Source organism: Lycium ferocissimum, chromosome 4, assembly GCF_029784015.1.
Source record: "Lycium ferocissimum isolate CSIRO_LF1 chromosome 4, AGI_CSIRO_Lferr_CH_V1, whole genome shotgun sequence".
Classification (NCBI taxonomy): Eukaryota; Viridiplantae; Streptophyta; class Magnoliopsida; order Solanales; family Solanaceae; genus Lycium; species Lycium ferocissimum.
Window position 1 is genome coordinate 76916455 of NC_081345.1, and position 6563 is coordinate 76923017.

A 6563-nucleotide genomic window follows, 5' to 3' on the forward strand; every position below is an offset into this window, starting at 1 on the left:
CTTATTGCCTAAGAAGATTATGAAGGTTATAGAAAGGATTTGCAGAATCTTCTTATGGACGGGAGGAGTAGATACATCAAAGAAGGCCTTAATTGCCTGGGAAAAGCTGTGTCTGCCAAAAAGTGCGGGAGGTATGAACATTATCAACATTCAAGTGTGGAACAAGGCAGCCCTATGTAAAATGCTATGGAATCTCTGCAAAAAGAAAGATGCACTATGGATACAGTGGGTTCACATTTATTATGGGAAAACTGGATCTTTGTGGGAGGCATGTCCTAAACAAGCGTGTTGGATAATTCAAAAAGTTCTCAAAGCAAAGAAATACGTTGAGGAAGCAGGTATGGCCGAGGCTGATCTAATAGCACTGTCTAAGTTCTCAATAAAGAAAATGTATGACAAGTTGATAGGTGATTGCCCAAAAGTACCTTGGAGGAGACTCATATGTAACAATCCTGGAACTCCAAAGTGGTTGTTCATCTTACAGTTAACAGCACATGGAAGATTATACACCAAAGATAGATTGATAAAGTGGGGGATGCAGGTGGATCCATTATGCCCTCTGTGTGAGAAAGTGCAAGAAACTGTGAACCATCTATTTTTTGAATGTGAGATCTCAGCTAGCATATGGACTAAACTACTACAATGGCTTGGAATCAGCCGAAGACCTACACAATGGGCAGATGAGGTGCAGTGGTGTATTAGCAGACATAATGGCAAAAATAGAGCAACGCGGTTATAGAACGGTCCTAGCGGCGGCATTTATTTACCATATATATGGTCAGAGAGAAACGAAGTTGGGTTCAAGGAGAGAGATGCTCATGTAATAATATTGTGAAGAAGATTATCCAAGAGGTCTATGTCAGAGCAAGCATGAAAGTAAAATTAGCTAGTCACATTAGCTCTCTTAACTGGTATCCTTGCTAGATTAAGGTAGGACAGAATGGCTACGGGTGAATGGTAGATGTCAGTAGTGAGGCAGATCACCTGGGCATGTCCAGGTGAATAGTATCCTGGTTCTTTTTCCCCTGTTTTTTCGGTTCTTGAATTGTAATGCTATACTTGGTAATAAATAAAATGTTTATTTACCAAAAAAAAAAACTCTTAGGAAGACCTCAATGGAATTAGATTCTCTTGCAACCAACCTCTCAACAACACAAGATTCAACAAGAGCCATCCATGGCCTCTCTTACAAGTTTCTCTCTCTAGAGAGAACTCTCAAACACTCAAACTCTCAAAGAGTATCAAAATATCATTCATCAAAATCTACCTAATGAAATAAAATACTAGCTATTTATACTAACTAAATAATAGAAGACCCTATTATTACATAAATGCCATTAATGAGGCTAGGGCTTTGTTTGGCTAGTCTTGTGGAGATGGAAATCTTGAATTTGCGAATGTGGCCTCTTGCAAACATATCCTTCCTTGCTCGTTTGGCCCCTTCAATGGGCATCCATCTCCAATCCGTCCTCCCATGCTATCATCCACTCTTGGAATTCCCGGGACGATCATTGAAGTGCCGTTGAGGCAACTCGGCTTGCATCATTCCTCGAATCCGAACCTAGCAAAAACCAAGGGAAGACATACGAAAACATACTCCTCAAGGATTAAGGGTTAGCGTCACGACCCAAACCAATGGGCCATGACTAGTGCCCGAGCTAGATACTCATATACGAACCTGCAAGCACACACATGTATATATACACATATAATATAAGTATTAGTGTTGCGGAACATGCAACCCGATCCATAAATGTTAGTGTTGTGGAACGTACAGCCGATCCAAAAGTATGTCATTTTGCCGCGGAACGTATGGCCCGATCCATAAATAATCATATGTTAGTGCCGAGGAACGTACAGCCCGATTCATAAATATTATATGTTAGTGCCGAGGAACGTACGACCCGATCCATAAATATCATATGTTAGTGCCGAGAAACGTACGGCCCGATCCATAAATATCATATGCACATATATATAATGTAAATAGCATGCATGAAAACTCATATGAAGGCTAAAACTTTATCGGAGGGACGTAAGGTCGGTAACCTCCGATTATATTATGGAATAATCATCATCGCTCTATCTCACCTTGAAGGAACAATTGTTATAAGGTGAGATCGACAACTATAAATAAAATCGAGAAAATCATGAAGTAACTCAACATTCTCATAATAACATTAAAATCATAAACTTGGGACCTTTGAACATAAAATCATCATTTTCATTGTAATCATCATAGAATCATTCTCATCTTTAACATCATGAGAAGCTTTAAGAATCATGAACTTCTAGCTTTGTAAAACAAGGAGGTTATGGAAACATTTATGGAATCATAACATAGGAATCATGCCTTTGAAAGAAAGGGACAAGCCTTAACATACCTTGAAGCTTATCTATTCGCCCAACTTCTACTTCTCGAACTCGAAAATCTACAATCAAGGGAATTCGTACTATTGTTAGGCTCGTTACCAACTGCTTATCTTAAGCCTTTAAATAAATCTTTCTAGAATCTGCCAAAATTTCGGCAACATCTCCTCTGTTTATATGCCTAGCCCAAAATCGTAATTCAGCAACCAACAACAACAACATCAATACCAACATGAATAATATCATCATCAATATCAAAATATTCCATAAAATATCCCACACAATGTTTATCCAATTTCTTAACCAAAGAACTTTATCATACGATCATTTAATCACTCTAGCTTCGTAAATAAACCAAAAGTAGTATTAATAAGGAGGGATTCATACCTTATTCTTGTTAAAATAGCAATATCTTCAATATCCACCGCAAAACAGTACTAGAACCATAACCATGCGTTATCCGAGCCTCGATTAGCACTCTGCCACTTGGAAATCTCTCAAAACCCTCAATTTTAGGATATCCGCACTCCTGATTTCTGAGTTTTGGGAAATATTTTGAGTTGGAAATAAAGGGCTTTGCCCTTAATATAGGGTGACAAAGTCGGTTTCCACCGACTTAATCAGTGACCTTCGCGAACGCGAGGGACCCTCACGAACGCGATAGTCTAGAATATTCATGGCCATCGCGAACGCGAGGCCCAGTCGCGAACGCGTAGGGCAATTCTGCCCAGTTCGTCCGAATTTTCATTCTTCACCCGTTCGACCTCCAATCCCTCCGATACTTCTCATACATGATCTTAAACCCTCCTGACCATAATATCGGTGCATACAGCCTCATATATCACTTTATCCATAATATGCTTAATACTTGCGTCGTTCCTTAAATCTGAAGGTTACCCTTCTTGATCAAAACTCCACGTGCTTGCACTTAGGCTTAGCGAGCATTCCTCTGAAAATACGAGGTGTAACATAGCACACAAAGCAATAATCACATATTCATGCCAAGGATGAAAAAACTTGTGGTACAACCACACATCTATGACAATCATGACTAACATTTGCACACATGAGGTATCAAGAAGTTGTGATGCAAACCAAGTTGCCTTAAGGACACTTCAAGGACCATCCCGTGGAGCCAAAGTTTGGATGATAGCATAGAGAGGATGGATGGGAGATGGAAGAGCATTAAAGTGGTCAAAAGATCAAGGAAGGCTATGTTTGCAAGAGGTCACATTCGCAAATTCAAGATTTCCATCTCCACAAGACTAGCCAAACAAGGCCCTTGCCTCATTAATGGCATTTATGTAATAATATGGTCTTCTATTATTTAGTTAGTATAAATAGCTAGTCTTTTATTTCATTAGGGAGATTTTGATGAATTATGAATATTTTGAGTGTTTTTAGATTTATCTCTCGAGCGAAACTTGTGAGAGGCCTTTGGTAGGCTCTTGTTGAATCTTGTGTTGGTGAGAGGTTGGTTGCTTGGGAATTCAATTCCCTTGAGGTCAACTTAAGAATTTGGTGTTTCTTTTGATGATAATTTAGAAGTCTTAGTTTTATATAACTTTGGTTGCTAAATTGAATCTTAAGTTGTGTCAAATTATCTATTTTTTCTTTTCCTTTTGTTTAACTTCTTAATTTCTCATTTCCGCGTATCCGTTAGTGTATCAAGTTGATTCCTCCAAGGTTCATAACATAAGGATATAATAATAAAACCAATGGATTCAAAATACGAAGTATGCAACTCGACATTGGTTCTGTTTGACATATAGCACAATGTACAAACAAGGACACTCTCATTTTTCAAATAAAGACTCTCCCAAGATAGTGTTCTCAAATCACACAAGGTGTCACCCGGATCAAATGGGAAGAAAATCCACCTAGTATGGTCAAGAACACAATCGGCTAGATCATAAGAGCCTTCTCCCACATAAGATGCACTCCCCATATGCTCAAAAATGTCATCATATGCAAATAAGTAGTAGAGAAAGGTATCACGTAAAATAACTTCCTCATCAATATCACTCTCCAATGTAACCTCACCATACGGTTCAAGGACAAGATTATCCAATGGGCTACTATGAAGTTGAACATGAAAGAAGAACTAGCAATTTCTAGACAAGAGTCACCTTCCTTTGCAACACTTTCCCTCCCCATAAGTGGGTTACAAACCCTCAAGGGAAGATTTCCATCATAGGGAAGAGTGTCGTCATCCCATAGTGGGTTACATATCATATTATAATCTCCAAAGGAAACCAAACATTCAACATTACCAAACACCCCACTAGGTTCATCACTCTCAGTAGTTAAGTCAATTTCAAATAACGCATTATCTATAAAGAGAGAAGAATCAAGGAACAATAAAGGATCAAAACATGCAATCCCACTCTCAAAAAGATAATTTTTCAAGGAATTTTCATTCTAATGACTAACTACATGACACATAACACCATTAAGATCTTGAGTCTCCACAAATGACAACAAGTCAAAGTCATGGGACTCATCTCCATATGTATCAAACACGGGTGGTGTGTCACATTCAAATTCACTATCAACTTGGTCAAAGTTATTACTAAATTGAGATTCATTAGGCATATCATAACATTTCTCAATTATTGGAATATCAATACAAGAAAGTTGACCAATACGATCACCCATACTAGTTGGACGCATATCGACCTTACTGAAAGATTCAATTCGATCATCGCTAGGATCAACTAGTGGGTGCACTAACAATTCACATGACAATGTACTAACATACATATCAATAGGATCAACACTAGGCGGACACAACTTGAACTCAAAAGAAGAGTCAAGATAGTCATCAATAGGATCAACTAGTGTTGGATCATCCATTTCAACTACATTGTCAATTGTCATTATAGCACTAAGCTCATCACAAGGCAAAGAATCATTAAGCTCAATTACGGAAAAGCTATCATTCACACTCATTTCAACAACATGGTCATTCACATTACTTAGAGAGTTAATATCAGCTATCGTACCTTGAAATCCGCATTCATTTTCTTTGCCTTGGGTTTCAACTTTGGAGCTCGTTTGCTCCTCCGAGGAGCTCAACTACCTTAAGAACCTTCAAAGGTTGAGGTTCATCATCCTGCTTGCTCTCGCGAATGCCTGTACTATCATCAAGACCACTAGAAAAGATAGGAAAGTTATTGTTACACCTCGAAATTTTGGGTTGTCGTGAGGCGATTGGACTAACACAAGTTAAGGTGTACTTGAAGTCCCTATAAGTAAGAAAGGATACTTAATAATTTTAATTAAGATTCCAAAGAAATTTGAGGCAAAAGAGGGACAAGTTCATCTAAGAGAGTTAAGGTAGAAGCATGATGGGAGGATTTCGCATCATTGAGTTAAGCATTGCTTAGCATCACCTTGAGGAAGAGATATAGAACAACTAAAAGGGCTAACGGCATTTGGGCAGCATTTCCCCTATTTCATCTACGTCTACCAATCTCTGAAACAACTCCCAATCAACAATAACATCATCAACAATATCATAATTAAGAGACTTCATTCAAGTTATGCTCTATTTAATCCCAAAACTCCTAGTCATAACCAACCCGTAACAACAATTCCAACACAACCCCATATACACTTGTATATAACACATCCTCATGATCATTATTACCACTAATAGCAAGATTATACTCATAACATGCCAAAATTATAACTCAAGTTAATTTATAGCTCGAAATATCCTCAAATTCACATTTGAACTTTCTTTTCATTCTTCTTCCTTCAACCAAATTGTATAATAATCAAACAACCTTAAAAACATGCAATAGAGGTGAAAACTTACCTTAATCACACAAGAGCAAGCTTTGCATAAAATTATTCCACTAGAGTGAAACCTCCAACTTCAACACCAAAGCAATTCTTGAACTCTACAAACCCTAGTAAGCTTTCTAGTACTTAAATATCTTAATCCTCTTGGGTTTGACTTTGATTAGCTTATGAACTTGGGGAGAGGGTTTTGGGAGTGTTGGACAAAATTTGAGGTAAAAATGATGAAAAATGAACCTTGGGTCAAATTTATAACAACAAAAAGTCATCCATCGACTTACTTTCTGCGGCCACTTTGACGGACCGCAGAATATTTGATGCCCCGTCAAATTGGTCCATCAAATAGACCACCCAAAATGTGCTCTCTGTTATTGCTTTACAGTGGG